This window comes from Culex pipiens, chromosome 1 (assembly GCF_016801865.2).
Source record: "Culex pipiens pallens isolate TS chromosome 1, TS_CPP_V2, whole genome shotgun sequence".
In the NCBI taxonomy this organism is placed as follows: domain Eukaryota; kingdom Metazoa; phylum Arthropoda; class Insecta; order Diptera; family Culicidae; genus Culex; species Culex pipiens.
The window spans coordinates 131428551-131452350 of record NC_068937.1 but is presented as its reverse complement, the minus strand read 5'-3'; the positions used below and the strand labels follow the sequence as shown (position 1 = coordinate 131452350).

General features: G+C 34.6%; 1 protein-coding gene across 1 annotated transcript in view; it reads right to left on the bottom strand.

Moving 5' to 3' along the window:
• Positions 1-23800, bottom strand: part of LOC120417843 (probable serine/threonine-protein kinase roco5) — a 184977-nt gene that overhangs the window by 10892 nt on the left and 150285 nt on the right. The window lies entirely within an intron of this gene.

Sequence of the window (23800 nt, the reverse complement as noted above, 5' to 3'; positions counted from 1 at the left end):
TAAAAAGGCCAACATTTATGTACTTTATGAGATCCCACCATATTGAGGACACCAGAGGAGGAACCTTCAATAAAAAATGTTTTTCATGGTATTCAAGCCTTGGAGCAATTATTTACTTGCCAGCTTAAGGGGGGCGCGATTAATTCCACCCGACAATTCGCAATAAAAACAATATTTTTCCCCCATCGCCGCCATATAGATCGAAGACGACAACGTGATCCAGCTCGAGTACTAAGTAAATATTTTTCTCCAAAGTGCCACTTGCCGCGGCGAAGGTGGTGGTCCCGATAAAGAAAAAGACTTGTGTGTGTGTGTGTTTGTTTTGCTAATTTACAGTTGGGATTATGACTCAATTAGTCGCGCACACGTTACTATTGATTAAGGGTAAGGTACACGAGCAGACAATTCAAAGGGACATCGAGGGCTATCATTTGTGCTGATTTATCGTCAATTGTTCAGAGAGCTGCGGCGTTGAGGTGTTGAGTTGCACTGGTTTGATTTATTAGCCGTAGTCACCTGAGCGATTATTGTCGTCAACAGTATAAATGGTACTTAATTATCTGCAAGGGGGCTAGGGTTAAGTAGGTTTAGACGGTGGATTAGAAGGAGTACTTGCTAAGGCTTCGGGGAATAATTTGAGCGATTTAATTTTATTGTTGATTGTGTAAAGTAGGGTAAAAATGGAATGTTGTTTAGTAAGGCCAACATGAGCAATTCAAAAACTAGACAAAATCATACCTTACAATAAATATAGAATCTATTACTAATTTTTGTTTTTATTTTTTATTTGTTGATTTGAATAAAACTTTGTCTATGCAGTTCATGTGTAAATATAAGCCTTCTAGGATTTTATATTTGACTTTTTATCACTAATGGTTAGGTGATCTTACTACATGTATACTTCTTTAATTTCTGGATTTTTAAAATATGTTTTGGTGGACTGAAAAAGTCATCTTATGTGCTAGAGTTTGGGATGGTGCTTAATCTGGTACCGGAGATATGATCGAAAAAAAAGTTTTGCAGATGTAATGTTTCGAAATTTAAAAGTACTTCATGAAAGGAAAGCACATGTGTCACATCACTAGCCTTCATTTTTCAACTCGTGATATCTTAGAAGATCGTCGCCGTCGTGCTAACTTGTCGTATGTGCATTTTGGGCCAAATTGAGTTAAGGACGCCATTTTGTGCAGCTCACAATGCCTCACCTTTTGGCCTTCACAGATCCCCAAAATTCGATTTCAATCCTGAGATATTTAACGAAATCCTAAAAAAATCCGTGCATTTTTGTCACTTTACATATAAAAGAAGTTTCAATCTTGTCGTGCAATCTTGTCACTCCATGAAAATTGATGTAAGTGCGACAATTGGCCAAAGGGATTTCAGGTCAGAATGCGTTTGACGCACGTACAAGTAAGACTACCGTAAACATTTGTAATTAAAACTCGGGACTCCAGCAACCAACTTCAATCAAACTTCGGGACAATGCACAGAATGGTCAGCCAAACAATACTTGTTAGTTATTGTTCTCTAGTTTTCGTTTATTCAAGGTCAAACATTAAAACGCGTTTTTCTCGGAACGTTGAAATGACGGGTGCGACAAGATAGCACGACGACGTCGAGATGATACTTTTGTGAAATTTTCTTCTTTTTACAGATTTCGAAATTTTAAAATCAATTCCAACATATTTTTTCCATAAATAAGAGTTCTAAGCCCATTTAAAAGGTTACTCTTGATCCCATAAATTGCAAATAATTTTGAACGGCTAGAGCAGAAAATTTCCCAAAAAAATATTTTTTCAACCTGAAAGTCAAAAAATGATTTGAAATATTTTGTTTGGAAACATTGTCGATTTTGTTTAAAAAAATCTGCATTTATTCAAAAATGTGAAGCTCCGGACCAAATTTTGCACCGTAGACTATTATATATTCTAAAAAAAATGCGTCCGGAGCTTCATTTTTTTATAATAAATGCAGATTTTTTTTAACAGAATCGAAAAACAAAACAAAAAACAAAATTTCTCAAATTATTTTTTGACTTTCAGGTTAAAAAATATTTTTTTGTGAAAATATCTTCTCTAGTCGAATGCGTTTTGTACATCAAAATTACTTTTTATATTTTGTAAACATGTTTCAATAACTTTTAATTTTTATCAAAAAAATATTGCCGAAAATTGTATTGAAATAATTTATACAATTGACTGTAAACTATTAAAAATAATTTGCATCACGTTTATTTTTGTATTTAAAAAAAACTTTTTGCAAATTTTGAATCTACGGACCACAAATCGGAAAAAAGACAAAATACTTAAGGAAAAAAAATCATATCTTCGTTGATATTTAGCAAATTTTTGGTACAGTGGACTCTCTCGTTGTCGATATTGAAGGGACCGTCGAGAGCGGGAGTTATCAAATTATAGAACGGAAAACAAAGCAATCTATTTGAAGGGACTGAAAAAATTATTGACAGCTGGAGCAATATTGATATCGAGAAGATCGACAGCCAGAGAGTCCACTGTAGTAGCATAACTGTATTAATTTATAAATGCATTTTGTGATGCTTTTTGCTTCAAAATTTGGAAGGTTTAGCTTGAAATCTGAAATTATGATTTATTTTTTAGTAATGTAATTGTAACGCAGATTTTCAAAAATCAAATGTTTTCATATTACCATAATACCATAAAAAAAAACATTAATTTAACTTTTTTTTTATTCGAGGAATGCAAATGAACATTAACTAGGTTTTTTCAAACAATTTTTAAAATTAAGTGCAAAAATGTGTCAATAAGGACAAAGTAAAAAAAAATCATCAAGGCAAAAAAAAACTTTAACAATTGCGGGCTATTTAAATCTTATCACACATTTTTTTTCATTTTTTTTTTTCAAAAACCCATTGATATTCATATTTGGTGTTTTTTTAACAGTAGTACAACTTTATTATTTAGAATGACGGTGATTACAAATTTAATAAGTTTGGCTTGACATTTAAAATTTTAAATAAATCTATATTCTTTCCATGACGCAACGTAATTTATTGAAAAAAAGGAAATGATTCAATTGTAAGATAAAACAAGCAAAACAAAAAATAGACAAAGTGACAAGACAAATAGGCAAAAGATAACGTTTGTGAGTTGTAGAACAGTCCAAAGCAAACAACAAAGAAACAAAAAAATGAACAATGCATGTCTGGAGTTTTTTTTTAAAAGGTCCAGTAAACCTAATTTCCAGTTTTTGCAATTGGGTGTTTTTGAAACTGCCTTGAGTCAGGGGTATTAAAAACACCCAAAAAGCAAAAACTGAAAATTTGGTTTATTGGACCTTTTTAAAAAAACTCCAGATATAAACAAATTAAAAACGAATGAAGAAAAACATGAAAAAAGAGAAGTAAAATTTGTCATGCTCCAAATGAGCTTCGAGACACGGTTAATATAAAAAAAAATTCAAATTCAAATTCTTGGAATAAAGAATCAGCCTGTAGAAGGTTAACTCAACTTTATTTTGTTAAACCTACCCAAATCAATACTTCATAACCACTTTAAAAGTTTCAATTATTTACCCTCAACTTGTCTGAGTGGCCAGTTGGTTATTTTTTTTTCTAGACCCAATTTCAACACTCGCTTCCACACTCACCCTTGAATTGATCGCAAACTAGTTCATCTTCTCGCACCTAATTTGCGCAAGCACAAAGAACTTCATTCATTCACAGTCCTAGAAATGGTGTTTTCCTTTCTGCCCGAAACGATGTTTTCCTTTCGCGAGGGTAAACATACAAAATTGCAGCCCAAATGTTCGAAAAGGTGGCATTCGATAAATAACTAACCGAAAAAACCGTCCAAAACGTGGTACGACCCTTTCAAAACTTGGTGAAGCGACCAATTACGCCGCTCATTTAGGGCAAACAACAGAATTTGCAAACGAGCACAAACTCACTTCTGCTGCCCCGGGGTGAGTAAACTAATTTAAACACCTGTGCGCAGCGTCCCGATCAGACGGAAATAACTTGGGAATAACATTTTTTGATATTTTAAAATGCTAGGCCAATAAAATTTTATGTTATTAATAACAGGATTTGTTATTCGTCGTTATGAGTTTTTTGTTATTGGATTGTTATTGTAATAACAGACTAATAACATTTTTAGTTATTCTTCGAACAAATCTTTGTTATTATTTTTTGTTATTTTAACAACTAATCCGATCATCCCAATAACAGTTGGCGGTATTCTTCCATAACAAAAAATGTTATTTCCAAGTTGTTTTGGCTTTCCCCGAGCAGACGGAAATAACTTTGGAATAACATTTTTTGATATTTGAAAATACTAGGCCAATAACATATTATGTTATTTATAACAAGATTTGTTATTCGACGTTATGATTTTTTTGTTATTGGAATGTTATTGCAATAACAGACTAATAACATTTTAAGTTATTCTTCGAACAAATCTTTGTTATTATTTTTTGTTATTTTAACAACTAATCCGATCATCCCAATAACAATTGGAGTTATTCTTCCATAACAAAAAATGTTATTCCCAAGATGTTTTGGCTTTCAATCAATATCAGATCAATAACAAATTTAGTTATGATAACATAAACCGTTATTGAACTCTTATGCAAAAATTGATTTTGCAAGAAAATTTCATAACACTTTTTGTTATTTTAACAGCATTTGTTATTGAAATGGCATGAATTTTGTTATTACCGTCTGCCCGGGTCAACCAATATTAGACCAATAACAAATTTTGTTATGATTACATAAACTGTTATTAAACTTTTATGCAAAAATTGATTTGCAAGAATACTCCATAACATTTTCTGTTATTTTAACAATATTTGTTATTGAAATGGCATGAATTTTGTTATTACCGTCTGCCCGGGGTAGTCTAGGCAGTCTAGGTTAGGGGGTGCGCGTGGAGCTGTGTACACAACACAGTTCGAACATATCCGAAAGTGAGGTTGGTTTTATCTGCGAGTTTATTTATTTTCATTAAAGCCAAAGTGTGTCTGGAAAGTAATGTTTGGAAAAGGTTTTCGGAGATAAAATTTTGAACTTGGACTCATTTTTTTCAAATAGGCACTTTTCAAAAGCTAAGTCAGTGAGTCGAGTAGCCACAAGTTTGTGGTCAATCATCATCATCATCAGCACGATTCCGCAATGTTTGGTGTGTTTATGTTTCTTTTGCGTACGCGTTCTATGGAGGCAATCAGTCATCGAACGGTTTTTTTTCACTCTTTACTCGTTTTTGCATATATGATGTGGAGAAGAGTTTTTTTTGTTATTGCAATTTTTTCCATCGTCTTCATCTTTGGGTCAAACTGACCTAAGTCAAGCTGAGTAACGGATTAGCAACAGGTGAATTTTAAGAAACGATAACCCAATTAGACAAAAAAAAAATGCTAGAAAAGGTAAAAGTACAATTCCCATTGGGGCACAAGCCAGCTCAGCTGCTGAAATCTGCTGGGGGCGACGCTCTTCGGAGAAGAGAAAAAAAATGCGACTTAATTGAATAAACGCATAACAAAAACCCATTCAACTTTCGATATGCTGCCAACCGTAAGATGGCGATAAAAATTAATTACGTTCGTGTTTAGCTGCTGGCCGACCGACTCCAAAGAGACTTTGGCGGGAGCGGGAGAGCAATCACGATGATGAGTGGCACTCGATTAGACGTTTAAATTGAAATTAAAACCTGTCAATAGAAAAAAAATATATTGAGAGGTGAAGAAAGGGGCGGTTGAAACAACCACGCGTTGAATAATCAACTGTCAATAAAAAGATAAAGTTGGAAAATGACGACAAATGTTTCTTGAGGGTTTTTTCTTTTCTTCAGAGAAAAGTGGTGGAGTTCCCGAAGCAATCGAATCGAGTCGAATAGTGGGGTTAGGTAATTTTGATAAAACTCGATGGAGCATGCTTTGAAGCCATTTTGGGGAGGAGAGACTTGATTTGATGAGTCTTTTTGGGCACAAAAACAACGAATTTCAATCAACACATTTCTATGGCGACTGGATGTCAGTGACGACCCGGGCAGACGGTAATAACAAAATTCATGCCATTTCAATAACAAATACTGTAAATAACAAAAAGTGTTATGGAATATTCTTGCAAAATCCATTTTTGCATAAGAGTTTAATAACATTTTATGTTATCATAACAAAATTTGTTTTTGGTCTGATATTGGTTGAAAGCCAAAACAACTTTGGAATAACATTTTTTGTTATGGAAGAATAACTCCAACTGTTATTGAGATGATCGGATTAGTTGTTAAAATAACAAAAAAGAATAACAAAGATTTGTTCGGAGAATAACTAAAAATTTTATTAGCCTGTTATTACAATAACAATTCAATAACAAAAAAAATCATAACGGCGAATAAAAAAACTTGTTATAAATAACATAAAATGTTATTAACCTAATATTTTCAAATATCAAAAAATGTTATTCCCACGGTATTTCCGTCTGCTCGGGGAAAACAACGATTTTTGATTATCAAGTGGTGAATTTTATCACATTTCACAGACAAATGACAAACTAACAAAGGTTTAACATTCCAAGAGAAATATTATAAATATTGTTGTATTGTCTCTTTGTCAGAGTTCCAATTCCATCGTTCAGGCAATTTACAGAACGATGCAAATTATGACTGTAGAACTGGTCTTAGATATGTATCAAAAATTTTGAAGTTTTTGATCAAATTTAATAAACTTGTCATGTAGGTAGATTTCAATAAGAGCAGAAATCTTTATAATCAATAAATTTCTAAGGAACAAAATTGAATAAGCCCGTTGCAGGGGGCAAAAATTTTCCAAAAAAACTTCAAAATTTCCATGATAATAGAATTCTAATCAACTGAAAACAATCAAAAATGCATTTTTCTGCATTGATAATCATATTTTTTTGGGCTTGTTTAATAATGTTTTGAATGTTTAGGAAATTCCAATGTACAGCACCGCGAAAAAAAATATTTTTCGCAAAAAATAAAATTTTCGTCAATACTTAGATATTTTGGAAACTAATGATGAAAAAATAACTGGACAGGTGTATAATTCATTTTAAGACACTTTTTTCACTAAAATATTGAAACCATGGCTCGTAATTTCAATATTTATCCTTTTTTTTAATTTCTTGCCATAAACTTTAAAAAATATTTGCAACGGCTTGAGTTGTAGTTTCCCAAAATCTGAAATGTAAGTCTTGATTTAAAATAAATGAAAATATTGTTTTCGAAAAGATCGAAAAATTTCACGCAGTTTAATAATTTAACATGGGTAATTCTCTACCAACTCACACGAAATCGGGAAAAGTTGCCCCGACCCCTCTTCGATTTGCGTGAAACTTTGTCCTAAGGGGTAACTTTTGTCCCTGATCACGAATCCGAGGTCCGTTTTTTGATATCTCGTGACGGAGGGGCGGTACGACCCCTTCCATTTTTGAACATGCGAAAAAAGAGGTATTTTTCAATAATTTGCAGCCTGAAACGGTGATGAGATAGAAATTTGGTGTCAAAGGGACTTTTATGTAAAATTAGACGCCCGATTTGATGGCGTACTCAGAATTCCGAAAAAACGTATTTTTCATCGAAAAAAACACTAAAAAAGTTTTAAAAATCCTCCCATTTTCCGTTACTCGACTGTAAAAAATTTTGGAACATGTCATTTTATGGGAAATTTAATGTACTTTTCGAATCTACATTGTCCCAGAAGGGTCATTTTTTCATTTAGAACAAAATTTTTCATTTTAAAATTTCGTGTTTTTTCTAACTTTGCAGGGTTATTTTTTAGAGTGTAACAATGTTCTACAAAGTTGTAGAGCAGACAATTACAAAAATTTTGATATATAGACATAAGGGGTTTGCTTATAAACATCACAAGTTATCGCGATTTTACGAAAAAAAGTTTTGAAAAAGTTACTTTTTGCGTTTCTCTTTGTTTCGTCGTCCGTGTCTGTCGCGGGTGACCATGAACGGCCATGATCGATGACGACCAACTTTTTCAAAACTTTTTTTCGTGAAATCGCGATAACTCGTGATGTTTATAAGCAAACCCCTTATGTCTATATATCAAAATTTTTGTAATTGTCTGCTCTACAACTTTGTAGAACATTGTTACACTCTAAAAAATAACCCTGCAAAGTTAGAAAAAACACGAAATTTTAAAATGAAAAATTTTGTTCTAAATGAAAAAATGACCCTTCTGGGACAATGTAGATTCGAAAAGTACATTAAATTTCCCATTAAATGACATGTTTCAAAATTTTTTACAGTCGAGTAACGGAAAATGGGAGAATTTTTAGAACTTTTTTAGTGTTTTTTTCGATGAAAAATACGTTTTTTCGGAATTCTGAGTACGCCATCAAATCGGGCGTCTAATTTTACATAAAAGTCCCTTTGACACCAAATTTCTATCTCATCACCGTTTCAGGCTGCAAATTATTGAAAAACACCTCTTTTTTCGCATGTTCAAAAATGGAAGGGGTCGTACCGCCCCTCCGTCACGAGATATCAAAAAACGGACCTCGGATTCGTGATCAGGGACAAAAGTTACCCCTTAGGACAAAGTTTCACGCAAATCTAAGAGGGGTCGGGGCAACTGCTGTGTGAGTTGGCGGAGAATTACCCACATTGAAAATCAGACCATTAGTTGCTGAGATATCGACATTAGAAAATGGTGAGAAAACTTTAATTTTCCTTTTTTCTTTTTCTTTAAGCTTTATCTCAGCAACCAGAGGTCCAACCTTCAATGTTTCTTAGACAATTTTATAGCAAATTTTCTGGACCTTTGAAAAAGTATTTTTAGAAATGGTCACTGTTGTTAAAAATCGAAAAAGTGCAAATATTTTGCCAAAATCAAACTTTCGGTGGCTATATCTTGAAAACGGAGCCCTTTATCAAAAAATCTGTAGAGGAATTTTCGATTGCATATTCAACTTTACATTAAAAAATAGGTCATATTTTTTTTTGACGCAGACTACATCTTACTCGAAAGTGCAATTTTTCTATGAAATTTAGATTTTTTTTTTCCAAAAATCACTATTTTTTCAAAAATGTATAACTCGGCAGCAGAATTTTTGTCCCTACTTCTCTATGGCTCAAAAGTTGCGGGTTGTTGTCCCCTAAAACATATCAATTAATCTCGAAAATCAAAAAATGCGTATTTTGGGAAATTGAGTTTTTGTGACGAAAAAGTTAATTTAAAAATCGGCAATTTTTTTCCGTGTACCTTATTTTCTCGATAAACCTCAACAATACCAAAAACACCAAATTGATGACATAATTCACTCAAAAGCTACCATTTTTGTATGGACAGAAAATGCCTCTGCAAAGTTTGAGCCAAATAAAAAAATACAGAAAAGAAAAATGGTCAAAACCGGCCGATTTCGTAGAGAATTACTCTCGGATTTATTTTGGAATTTGGGAATAATTGTGTATTGCCACAAAACGAATCAATCAATTTATTTTACAAAGTGTTATTCAACCTGTTTGTTGAGTTGGGTCCAACGCTTTGCATGTTTGAAAATTTTGCCATTGTTATTTTTCATTTGATCTTCTTCTAATAGCTTGCATTGTTCGAACGACACCCCTCTTCAAGCCAATCTCTAATAGCCCAACCTGCAACTTTGCCTCAACACCTTTCTATCAACTTATTACGACCATCTCCTTCACTGTTTTGGCGCGCGCGACTTTTCCGTTCCGCGCCAAAATCACGCAACGCGAAAGGTGTTGATGGATTTGACGGCGCACGCCACCACCAAAAAGACCGAAAAATTCCCCATCTTTCACTTGCCGCATTTTTTTGTTTTGTTTTGCTTCGATTTAAATGTGAACGTAATTTTTCGGCACGCAAAGTTCGTTAACCAACCTGGCAAAAATAAACCTTCCACCCCGTGACACGCGCGAATTTTCCAAAAAAAAAAAAACTCAAGTCAAACGCGCGGTGCATTTGAAGAATGGGAGATTTGGAACGCATCACGCGCACGACTGAACATTTTTATGTAACATCTTGGGGCTTCTCCTGACAAAAAACGCTGTGGCAGAAAGTTAGTCACGTGCCAAATGGCACCGTTTGATGACGCCACGTGTCGTTAACCCTTGAGTGACAACATTTAATTTTGTTTAAGTTTAACACTATTTTTTTACATTTTTTAAAAATGTTTTTCAAGATTTCCTTCGCTGTGTCTTTTATTACAAAAAAAATAACATCGAACTTTTACTAATCAAAGGTTAACTCCATCCACCAAATTAGTTATTTCACCTTTGATGTGCGACGATGCGCGAACTTAAAACGACACTAGAAGTGTGCTTAACCAAAGCGCTCACTCTAAAGTTTTATGGTGTGAGGCGCGACCAAATTTGGGGTTTTTTATGAGCACACTTATTTCGTTTGTGTTTTTCGAGTCGCCCATTCAATCAATCGTGGAATCGCGATACAATTCAACACTTTTTTATTGCATCGATTGTACTCGAATTCGAATTCTGGGGAATTTTACAGTGGTTTATGCGTGATTGAAGATGGATTTTGTATTGTGGTTGGAACAATGCGGCTTGAATTAGAAATCGTTTTAATTAAATTAGGCCAAGATAATCTAGAAAGAAGTACGGATAATTTTCCACATGGATGGCGTCCTAGGGACCATACAAAACCACGTGAACATTTTTGGAAATTCTAAACTCCCCCCCCCCCCCTCACACTTCTCGTGGACATTTTTTCCACGTGGTTTATGATAACCCCTATATTGAAAAACTAAAAATATAAGACTTTTAGAAAATACGGTATTTTGTGAAAATTTTAGTATCCCAAAAATTTTCGTCAACTTGATACCTTTATTTTTTATTTAGTTTTAAGTATTGACAATGCTCTGAGATTTCGGTCATTCGATTTTATTTTGTATTTTTTAATCCGGCTGAAACTTGTTTGGTGCCTTCGGTATGCCCAAAGAAGCCATTTTGCATCATTGGTTTGACCATAGAATTTTCCATACAAATTTGGCAGCTGTCCATACAAAAATGATTTATGAAAATTCGAAAATCCTATCTCTGGAAGGAATTTTTTGATCGATTTGGTGTCTTCGGCAAAGTTGTTGGTATGAATAAGGACTGCACTGAAAAATAATGATACACGGTATAATTTTTTTTGGTGATTTTTAATTTCTCTTTTTGTCACTGAAACTTGATTTGCAAAAAAACACTATATTCATTATTATTTTTTTCTGATATGTTTGAGGGGACATCAAAAGCCAACTTTTCAGAAATTTCCAGGTTGTGCAAAAAATCTTTGACCAATTTATAAATTTTTGAATCAATACAATTTAAAAAAATCGAAATAATGATCGTAAAAATTTTTCAACTTCATTTTTCGATGTAAAATCAAATTTGCAATCAAAAAGTACTTCAGTGAAATTTTGTTAAAGTGCACCGTTTTTAAGTTATAGCCAATTTCAGGTAACTTTTTTGAAATTAGCAGCAGTTTTTTTTTATTAGTTCGAAAAAAATATATTATTTTTTTTAAATCAAGCCTAACTTTTCAAAAGAGCGTAATATTGAATGTATGGCACCTTTGAAATGTTAGTCTTGATTTAAAAAAAAATTGAAAATGTTGTTTTCGAAAAGATTAGAAAAATTCACGAGTGTTTCATATTTTAACAGTGAAAATCGGACCATTAGTTGCTGAGATATCGACATTAGAAAATGATGGGTTGTTTGAGTGAGGTCTAGAAAAAAAAAAACAATTTTCCTGTTTTATCAGCAACTAAGAGTCCAAAGGTCAAAAATGCAAAATATAGAGAATTTTCTCAGCTCTTAAAAAAAAAAAAATTGAGTTTTTTTGCAAATCAAGTTATAGGGACAAAAAGTGAAATAAAAAATCACCAAAATTTGTTTTACCGTGTATCATATTTTTTTCAGTGTAGTCCTTATCATCGATCAAAAAATTCTTTCAAAAGATACAGATTTTCGAATTTTCATGCACATTTTTGTATGGATAGCTACCAAATTTGTATGGAAAATGTTATGGACAAACTAATGATGCAAAATGGCTTCTTTGGGCATACCGAAGCACCAAAAAAGTTTAAGCCAGTTTAAAAAATACAAAAATTTCGAATGACCGAAATCTGAGAGAATTTTTTTTTATTTTTGTTTGTTTTTTGCCTTCCTCACCTCACTGAGGCAAGGCTATAAAATCACTCGAAAAATGAACTTCTTAAATACACCTCCTAGATATACCTTCACGTATACCTATCGACTCAGAATCAAATTCTGAACAAATGTCTGTGGGGATGTGTGTAGACATGATTTTTTTTCCACACGATTATCTCAGAACTGGCTGAACCGATTTTGGCCGGATCCGCCTTATTCTGTTCGTTTTGGGGTCCCCTAAAACCCTATTAAATTTTATTCAGTTTAGTGAAGTACTTTTAAAGTTATGCCACGAAAAAGTTTTTTTGTAGCTACAAAAAAGGGTGATTTTTGCATAACCTCAAAGGCCGGGTCTTTTTGCTTACGCGCGACGCGCAGCATGCGTATCGCCCGGTTGCCACAGTTTGGCACTTTTGCTTCGTGAGAAGTCTGCATTAACTTGCACGAAAGTCTGCAATAGACTGTATTTTGATGATTACGGCACTTTTAAAAATCACATGAATTTTAAAATGCATATATTTTGGTTTTATGTGTTACTAAGAATGATCTTTTAAATCAATTTCTAGAAACGATCAGAAAAAAAATATTGGAATAAAATCTGTTTTACAGAATGTTTGGTGATAAAAAGTCTGCAATATATTTTTTCCGCGAATTTGGCCTTGCTGCGTCGCTGCACAAACGTCAAACTGATGTTTATGTTTGTTGTGTACCCGGGAGCGCGAACAAAACGAGCGGCCACAAAGTCGTAAGAAATAAAAACGATGCACGGCTGACAATTAAATTACGTTTATTCTCTAGACGGCAATTAGAATTATGATGAAAAACTAAAGGTAGGTTCTACAACTTTGATCGCGCCTCTCTCGACTTGGCTTTGCTACCAAAAAGCACAGTGTGTCGCGATTTTTCGGAACGGCTGGTGGTTTCATGGAAACCCAACATCTCCCTCCCAGAGTGTAGCGATCCGGAGCTCTGCTCGGAACGTTAAATCTCCGCCCATCAGTGGCTGCGAATCGATCCCAGAATTGTCCAGCGGAAGCGTGCCGGGTTGAGCTTGCACCGATGTTGCGTTAGCGACCTTGATTGGACGGTTGGAGAGCTTGATGACGTAGTTCACCCCGCCGAATTTCTCGATCACTTGCCCTGGCGCCCACGTAAAATCTTTGGGAAGTAACAACTATGCTAAGATTAGGTTACCAGTCGCGATACACCTTTCAACAGCTCAATGTTTCCGGTCGAAGTCAGTTTTCTGCTTTTTGCTTGCAGGAGTGGGCTTCGGCGGCTTGAACGGAGCTGGCAGAAGATCAAATGTTGATTTGGCATCGACTTCGACTTCTTTGTAGCCTTCGGGAACAGGGCGTGCGTGACCAGGAAGTTGCTGACTGACGAGTTGATACAAACTTCGAGTTCGTCATCCAACAAGATTGCGGGGATCGTCGTCTTCTTTGCTGTGCTAGCTAATGAGACGAGAGAGAACGTCCGCATAGCCAAACTGATCCTTAGCGATGTACGCGATATAGAAGTCGTAGGTGAGCAGTATGATGGCTCAAAGCTGCAGTCGGTTCGCTGATTGGACTGGGATACCTTTGTTCGAGCCAAAAATTGAGAGAAGAGGTTTGTGGTCGGTCTACATGGTAAAGACCCTTGGAGAGCTGGGGTGGAAACCGTAGTCGCGGATGCGCTCGAGCACAGCGTGCAGGTTGTGTAGATGCCGCCAACCAGAATGTCGTCCAAATAGATGCGAACTCCAGTCAGGCCAGCGTTGCCTTCCTCACTTTACTGCGGAAAGCTATAAAATCACTTGAAAATTTCATATTTAATGTGAACTTCTTAATTAGACCTCCTAGACTTACCTTCACGTATACATACCTACTCAAGACCAAAATCTGAGCAAATGTCTGTGTGTAAGTGGGATCAGAGAGGTGGGAAGTTGATCAAAAAATTGTCATTCGACCTTTTCAACGAACCCAAAAAATTGAAGATCTGACAACCCTATCAAAAGTTATGTTCATGATTTTAATTATGCACTTTTTGAAGGCGGATCTCAAGTATTTTGATGAAACTGATTTAGATGCGTAATCAAAAGTCCTTTCCAATGAGTACAATAGATTGAAAAACTATCAACCCTATCAACATTATATTAATGTGAGGAAGGCACCAACCACCTTAAGGTGGATTAAGTAACGTTTTTTCCTGAAAGTTTAAATTAAAAAAAAATATTATGCAAATTATGAAAATAGTGTTTTCAATTTTTTTTGTGATAATATTTGAGTATTTATAGTTTAACTATAAACAATATCTTTGGCTGGTGTTTTTTCAAAGGAATTTTTGAAATATTTTTTTCACGAAAATTATGTAAATTCCAAGATTGAAATCATAAAAATGAACGAAAATGAAAATAAATGAATGAATGAAATGAAATTTAATAATAAATGGAATAATAGTGGTTAACTCAAGAAATGACAGATTTGTGACAATTGTAGTGTCATAAAGAATGTGACCAAAAAAAAAAAAAATACTCTGGTGTTAAAAAGTAAAATTTCAAGACGAAAAATTTTGACTCTTAGGTGGAAAATAAAAAAAAACGAAGTTGACTTTATAGCTGTCGGCCACCATTGCTAGTACCAACCACTAGTGTCTTCCTTTTTATCTACAAGGACTTCGCCACCCTGGGCTCCTAAGTGTATGAAAGTATGGCACGGAGCGACGGCTCCGAATACCCATATTTACACAAAGAATTTTAGAGCGCCCGCCGCGGGATTCGAACCGGCGACCTCTGGATTGTTAGTCCAGTGCGCGGTCCGATTGATCCACACGGGCGGGACAGATAAAAACTAGGCACAATATGAGAGCATTCACTTTTTTGTTAAAATAAATGAAAGAAAATTTAAAACAAGAAATTGTGGGAAATTCAGGAATAAATACTAAATTACAAAAATATAATTGTGGAAAGTTCAATGAAATTAAAAGAACTGATCAATTGAGAAAAAGTAAAAATAACAAGAAAATCTAGAAATTTCAATTTTTCATCACTGATAAATGTTATGGAATGTACCAAGTTCTTATGCCTGCATAGTTCGTTACAGCAAAAGTATAGACAGCTAAAAAAAATTTGATTAATGAGATTGCCGCTACCGATAGACCCCCAGACACTGCGCCGGGCAACGCCACCGCGCCGAAGCCGCGCGCGCCGCTGTCGATTTCAATCAATTAATTTATTAATTGGGCGCCGCTCGATCATCTCGTCGCATGACTGTTGACACTTGGCACTTGAACTTTTAGTGGCGCCTTGTCATGCTATTGGCGTGTGCCTAAGGTGAGCTTTTCGAAGTCAGTCGTATCAAGTTTAGAAGTTATACAACTTGAATTAGCTTTGCTCCAAAATCGTTTCAGTTAATTAAACAAACTGCAAAATTTATGACGGTCAATAGCCAATCAAACCCGTAATCGAATCAATTTCAAAATGTCTCATGGGTCGACTGTAGGCTTTCGTTGCCGACTTGGGTGTCCTATTGCAATTCAATTCGACATTCTTTCAATAATTCATTGCACCAATCACTGTTGTACTGTTGGGATGCTTTCGGTTGCATCACATGGAACTGATCGATTGCAGTTATGATTATTCTTCGTAATCGATGATTAGCAGTTTTTTTTAAATTTTAATTTTATTCAGTTTTAAATCAAAAATGTATAAAATTGCACTTTTCACATCACTGACAGCTTGGTGCAACTTTCCTGCGTGTAATCGCATGATCCAACTATTACACTTCCAATGGTCCATGAAGAAGCCAACCTAACCTCAAACCGGTCTCCCCAGGAGTTGGTTCAGTCGGTTTCGGTGTCGTGATGGTTATGAGGGCTTCTCTTGTGGATGCAACGACAGATATTGAATTGCATCGATGCAATTGCAAAAAAAAAATGTTCACTCGATTCGGACGCGCAGTGTCCAATGAACAAGTTTTTCCTCTCCTTCTCACCTCACTCCCCTCTCGAAAACCACAAGCGCCACGTGGGAAAAACTGGGGCTCCAGAGAGAGATTCTTTTCAGTTTTGTTGCGTTGCTTCACACAGTTTGTATTACGAGTGGGCGACCCGGGACTTATCCAATGGTATCAATGGTTGATTGCCGTTTTTTTTCGACTCTTCTTTCTATTTTGGAATTTCATAAAATTTGACCACCCACTCGCCACCACCAACGGAGAGCAGCAGTGTTGTGAATGGGATTTGTGAAAAAAAAGAAGTGAACGCGCGGGAAAATAGATGTTGTTTTTTTTCCTTCCCATACTCTCAAATGTTTCTCTTATGAATGGATAAGCTGAATGGCGAAAAAATCAATATTTGGTCAGTTGGATAAGGGCCAAAATGTTCGTTTCTCAGTCGCAAATTGAAAACAACCTCACATTGGGGAGGTTTTTGAGCTCAAGTCAAAACAAGTTCAATAAAATCATAACAATTGAAAAAAACGAACATCGGAAGTCAGGAAACACTTAATTCAACAAACAGGTGGTAATTAGCACGTCCCACTCGTCTGCCAAAATTGAAAACGTAAAAAACATCATCGACATCTTTTATATTCAATAACAAACTATACACCAGGCCCCATTACCATAGACATGCACGAAATCGTGACCAGTGCGATTCGTTCCTGGGTCTAATGGTCAATTGGTGCGCTTTTAAACACTAGCGCAGCGTGCCGGCCAATTTTCGCACCTTTTCCGTCTTTAGGCCACCTCCAACGACGGTGCAGAGGATCATCTAAAGGCCTTGGTGCAATGACCTGGCTGAATAGCACGCGAAGAGCTTTTTATCTTTTAAAGTAAGCTGAATTAATTTAACATTGGAATTTTCGAAAATTTTATATTTTTTTTATTTTTGTTTAAAGTAAGACGAAGGGCGTTGAAGCATTTTTTTCTGAATGGGAGTTTTTTTTTAAATGCAAGAGTAACAAAAACTCTTTCGTAAAAAAGATGATGAAAACAGAAATTAAGAAAAAAAACAAATGCAATATAATGTTTTTAAAATCCATACAAGAAGTAGAATGAGAAAAACAAAAACAAATTTGTAAATAACAGGCATTAAATATCCAATAAGAATCTCATTTTTGTAGAAATTTGGATGAAAGTAGCGCACCCTGTAAGAAAATTGGGGTTTTCATGCATTTTTTTTTTAATTTTACCACACAAACTTAACCTTCGAGTCTCAAGGTTCAAAAAATTTCCTGAGAAAATGTCTAAGTAACATTGCAGATTAAAACAGGGAAATCAAAGTTTTCTAAGTCTCACCAAAACAGCAACCCATTTTTTAATGCCTTTATCTCTGAAACTTAAACTTACCATTCTGAATAAAAAATACACTGAAATAAAAATACACGCCACTTTTAAGAGATTTTTAGAATTTTAAGCTTAAAAGTTAAATTTATAGGTGATGTCATGATTTTTTTCGTTCAAAATTTTTGAGGAAATAACCTAAGATGTTACAAAAAGACGCACGAAAAATGCAGGATGGTATGCTGCCCATGATCGCATAAATGTCCCATATGCATTTTCATCACTTTTGAGTTATTGATGCAGTTTTGTTCAAAATCGTGTGCTCTTTCAAAAGAGCCTATAACATCCAGTACTTTGTTCTAGAAATCATGAGGAAATCCAGTTTTTTCGTGAAAAGTTAACACGTAGCCTTATGTATGGGACAAACTTCAAAAGCGTTTTTCTCAGCTTGCTGTTTTTGCATATGGGACATTTATGCGAACATGGGCAGTATGTCTCCCTTAAAAAACAAATACAAAAATCATTTACTTAAACTGTTTTTTTTTTCAAAAGTGGTCTAAACGTCAATTTTTAAAAAATCCGAGAGTGGAAATCGATTCCCAAGACAATTTTACATAAAACCCGGGCAGACGGTAATAACAAAATTCATGCCATTTCAATAACAAATTCTGTTAAAATAACAAAAAGTGTTATGGTATCTTCCTGAAAAATCCATTTTTGCATAAGGATTTAATAACAGTTTATGTTATCATAACAAAATTTGTTATTGGTCTGATATTGGTTGAAAGCCAAAACAACTTTGGAATAACATTTTTTGTTATGGAAGAATAACTCCAACTGTTATTGGGATGATCGGATTAGTTGTTAAAATAACAAAAAATAATAAAAAAGATTTGTTCGAAGAATAACTAAAAATGTTATTAGTCTGTTATTACAATAACAATCCAATAACAAAAAAAATCATAACGACGAATAACAAATCTTGTTATGAATAACATAAAATGTTATTGGCCTAGTATTTTCAAATATCAAAAAATGTTATTCCCAAGTTATTTCCGTCTGCTCGGGAAGTCTCCATATTGACCGGTTTGTAAAAAAAGGTCGAAGAAATTGTTTTTTTTTGTGGTTTTTGGCAATTTCTATATGGCAGACTTGTTTTTAAATTTCGAAAATATTTTTACCGGAAAGCTACTCCAATTTCGCATAAGTTTGTCTTTGACCGCATTTCAATTGGATGTGTTGGCTTACAGATATAAGCTTAATTACATTGCTCATAACTGAAAATTGAATATTTTTAAAGTGTGGTAGAAACCTGGACAGTAAGTAAGCTTACGTTAATATTAAAACGAGTGAAATTTTCGGAACATTCAGAAAAAAATATTTTGATTTTTTTAACCCTCTACAACCCAACCACGCCTTTTGACAGGTTTCGATCTAAAAATTCGCCAAAAATCAATTTTTCAACCAATTATTGATCATTAAAAAGCATTGGAAAAAAGAACTCTTAAAATTTTAGGGTTAAATTTTGACTTGTTTTATGTGACTTTGCCAATGTCAACTTTTGCTCTGTTTTTACTTAGATTTTCTATATTTTAAGTAAAAACAATCAAAAAAATTGAAAAAGTGACTGTAAAACATGAAAAAATTATATAGGCAAAATGTAATGATAGGAGGTGGTAGAATAGGCCAAATACTTCCAAAAACAAACATAAACTAAACAATATAAAAGCAAATTAAAATACTAAAAATAAAACAAGATAAACATAAAATAAGAGAAGTTAAGTTTTTCGTAGAACAAAAGTTGCTCAAAATGACCTCCTTAACACGGGAAATTTTTTTCGAAAAAAATATTTTGGGCACTAGAGGGTTTACTAGGAATAACAAATCGTCAGCTGTGTGCTATCTTGTGACATAGACCATTTTGGTCGAAAATGAGTTAATGATGACGTTTTGTTATACGTAACAAACCCTACAAGATGCTTTAACCCGATTTTCGATATCTGTTTCCGTTTCCGGTATACAGCAAAGCACACTTGTGATATAGACCAAATTCCCAGTCAAATTTTTTGTGCTATCTTGTGACACGTGCAAAAGCAGTAGAGAACTATAAAACTGTATGGTACCAACAGATGTCACTACAACTTTATGGCGAGATTTATAACTAACCTTGTCACAAGAGTGCACTTCAAAAAAATGAAGAACATGTACTACGTGTCACAAGAGAGTTTCAAAGAGATTATGGTCGTTGTTACAAGAGTACCACCAATATGTTGATGGGTTTGTATGGTCGTTGTCACAAGTGTGCAAAAAATATTACAATGGTAGTTTGTATGGTCGTTGTCACAAGTGTGCAACAAATATTTTGATGGAAGTTGTATGGTCGTTGTCACAAGTGTGCCACGAATATTTTGATAGGAGTTTGTATGGTCGTTGTCACAAGTGTGCAACAAATATTTCGATGGTAGTTTGTATGGTCGTTGTCACAAGTGTGCCACGAATATTTTGGTAGGAGTTTGTATGGTCGTTGTCACAAGTGTGCAACAAATATTTCGATGGAAGTTGTATGGTCGTTGTCACAAGTGTGCCACGAATATTTTGGTAGGAGTTTGTATGGTCGTTGTCACAAGTGTGCAACAAATATTTCAATGGTAGTTTGTATGGTCGTTGTCACAAGTGTGCCACGAAAATTTCGATGGAAGTTTGTATGGTCGTTGTCACAAGTGTGCAACAAATATTTTGGTAGGAGTTTGTATGGTCGTTGTCACAAGTGTGCCACGATTATTTTGGTAGGAGTTTGTATGGTCGTTGTCACAGGTGTGCAACAAATATTTCGATGGTAGTTTGTATGGTCGTTGTCACAAGTGTGCAACAAATATTTTGATGGAAGTTGTATGGTCGTTGTCACAAGTGTGCCACGAATATTTTGATAGGAGTTTGTATGGTCGTTGTCACAAGTGTGCAACAAATATTTCGATGGTAGTTTGTATGGTCGTTGTCACAAGTGTGCCACGAATATTTTGGTAGGAGTTTGTATGGTCGTTGTCACAAGTGTGCAACAAATATTTTGATAGGAGTTTGTATGGTCGTTGTCACAAGTGTGCAACAAATATTTCGATGGAAGTTGTATGGTCGTTGTCACAAGTGTGCCACGAATATTTTGGTAGGAGTTTGTATGGTCGTTGTCACAAGTGTGCAACAAATATTTCAATGGTAGTTTGTATGGTCGTTGTCACAAGTGTGCCACGAAAATTTCGATGGAAGTTTGTATGGTCGTTGTCACAAGTGTGCAACAAATATTTTGGTAGGAGTTTGTATGGTCGTTGTCACAAGTGTGCCACGATTATTTTGGTAGGAGTTTGTATGGTCGTTGTCACAGGTGTGCAACAAATATTTCGATGGTAGTTTGTATGGTCGTTGTCACAAGTGTGCAACAAATATTTTGATGGAAGTTGTATGGTCGTTGTCACAAGTGTGCCACGAATATTTTGATAGGAGTTTGTATGGTCGTTGTCACAAGTGTGCAACAAATATTTCGATGGTAGTTTGTATGGTCGTTGTCACAAGTGTGCCACGAATATTTTGGTAGGAGTTTGTATGGTCGTTGTCACAAGTGTGCAACAAATATTTTGATAGGAGTTTGTATGGTCGTTGTCACAAGTGTGCAACAAATATTTCGATGGTAGTTTGTATGGTCGTTGTCACAAGTGTGCCACGATTATTTTGGTAGGAGTTTGTATGGTCGTTGTCACAAGTGTGCAACAAATATTTTGATAGGAGTTTGTATGGTCGTTGTCACAAGTGTGCAACAAATATTTCGATGGAAGTTGTATGGTCGTTGTCACAAGTGTGCCACGAATATTTTGATAGGAGTTTGTATGGTCCAGGGCTGCGGAGTCGGGTCATATTTCAAACGACTCCGACTCCGACTCCGACTCCGGCTTTCTCAGATTAGCCGACTCTGACTCCGACTCCGGCTCCGGCTTTCAACAAATGGTTGGCTCCGACTCCGACTCCGACTCCGGCCTACCAACTCTAGCCGACTCCGACTCCGACTCCGACTCCAGCTTTCAACAAATGGTTGGCTCCGACTCCGACTCCGACTCCACATATTTTTAAATATTTCAAAAGTTAGTTAACTATTATTAGTTAATTATTTTTTAAACATTGATAAATAGGATTATTTGAATACTCTCTAAGCGTCATGTTTTTCTAAAGAAAAATAAGTTAAGTAAAAGTAAAGTAAAGTAAATAAACGGAAAAAAAGTTTCTAGGTTACAAGTTTTATACGTTATGGAAACAGAAATAACAAAATAACTTCAGTTTTAGAGGCATTTTGAGGAGAACAGTTTTGTAAGTAAATGTGGATTTATTTGTTTAACCTCAAATTTGAAAATATTTTTTTCAAAGCTAATAAATTTAAATAATAAATTGTTATTTTTGAAAGAATAACTAAAAGAAACCTGGCCGTAATCATCTATTGAACATTAAAATTAAATTTGCTCACTTTCAGGCTGACATTTGTAAGAAGCACAGTGACAGTCACCTTGTTTTTAAAATGACAATTTTAAACGTAACATTTTTTTTTGTTTTTTTTAAGACGTAGGTACATGGACATCACGCCATGGCTAAAGGAGATTATTATTGCAAATCAATGTATCTAAACAATTTCTTCGTGGAAAGGACGCTTAAGATGTCCTTTTCAAATATCTGTGACATGGAAAATATTTTACCCTGGAAATTTTCACTTTATTTTAATTTAAAAATTTTATATACTTTAAAAAGGAGGCGCACGATACTTCGTGAATCTTCACCTAAAACGAAGCTTTATGAATGATCTTGCGCCTCCATCAAAGTATATGAAAAAATTTAAAATATAATAAAAAACAAATATCCACAATTAAAATATTTTCTAGGTCACAAATATTTAATTTTTTAAGGTACATTGATATGCAATGATCAGTATGAGAAAATTCGTACCAGTTGATAATATTTAGATTTTGTTTTTTGTATAATATTTGAAAAATAAATTAAAATCCTACATTTTGTTCTATAATTTATTTATTAGTTCATTTTTGTTCTGAATTCTTGAGATTTGTTTAACGATAATTCGCAACGATATCAAAATAATTTAACTAAAATCAACATCAACATCAACATCAACAATCAATGATTAATTCAAAATTTGTTGCAACTTCTTTTGATATTTTTTGTTAGTTTCAATTATTTTAAATGCAACGTATTGATTTTCTTGTACTTAGTGATAAACAAAATACGCATGTTGAGTTCCAAGTAAGAGATTGTTATTATCGTTGATTATTTGTTACAAAAGTTAAACTGTCAGTGACTCTTTTTCGATTTGCAAAAACAGTGATTACTATTTTCAATCTTGTTTTGTACCTCGTTCCAAGACATATGCTATCGGGGTAAAAGATGACTGTGTGTGTACTTTTTTCAGAAATAACTGGATGAAATTTGGTCAAATTTGAATTGAAAGGGCACATAAATATAGGTAAAAGGAAGCATTCAAGAATCAATTAGATATGTCTGACTACATAACCAATATTTTTTTTATTATTTTTGCCTTTCTTACTAAAGAAAGGTATAGGTTTTACTTTAAGCCAGGACGTCATTTCCGTCTTCGTAAATATGTCGATTCAGCATGAATTTTAATCGGAAAAATCGTCAAAAAATCACACTGCATCGATTTTCGACGCTCTATCGATTCACCTTGACAGAACTCGTCTATCTCCAACCCTCGAATTTTGAGAAAATAAATTCCGTGGAGATCGAGTGATGTTCGTATGTGGTAAAATTTTGCTAAATTTTGTGTCGCGCCGTTCTCAGCTCCCATATATCCGATTTCGATTCTTCTAAATGCAGATGAACGCTAGTGTGCTGAACCTGGGCGAGTTGCCGCGCAAATTTCGAAATATCCATCTGTTTTCGGATGCGGCCAGACTTTTCAACAAAATACACAGTTTTCAAATGAAAATATGGTCAATTTTTTTCATTTTCATATCTTTTATTTATCTCAAAAATTGCATTTTTCGAGCCCTACAACCTCCCAAATTTTCATCCAGATTCATAATATGGTTCTGGAGTTAGAGCCGTTTGATTGACCTACCATAAGAAAAAAAACCCCTAAAAAAAGGTAAAAGCCCACCTGGTGACCTTTGCCAACATTTTTCATTTCTGATTTTATTCAAAATTTCTTGCTACATTCATTGTACAGACCATGAGTGAGCATCTGAAACAAATGCGACATCGATCGGCAATCCCGATCAATTTTTAGAACGATTTACTTTTTGCCTTTCTTCATAGAAAGGTATAGGTTTTACTTTAAGCCAGGACGTCATTTCCATCTTCGTAAATATTTCGATTCAGCATGAATTTTAATCGGAAAAATCGTCA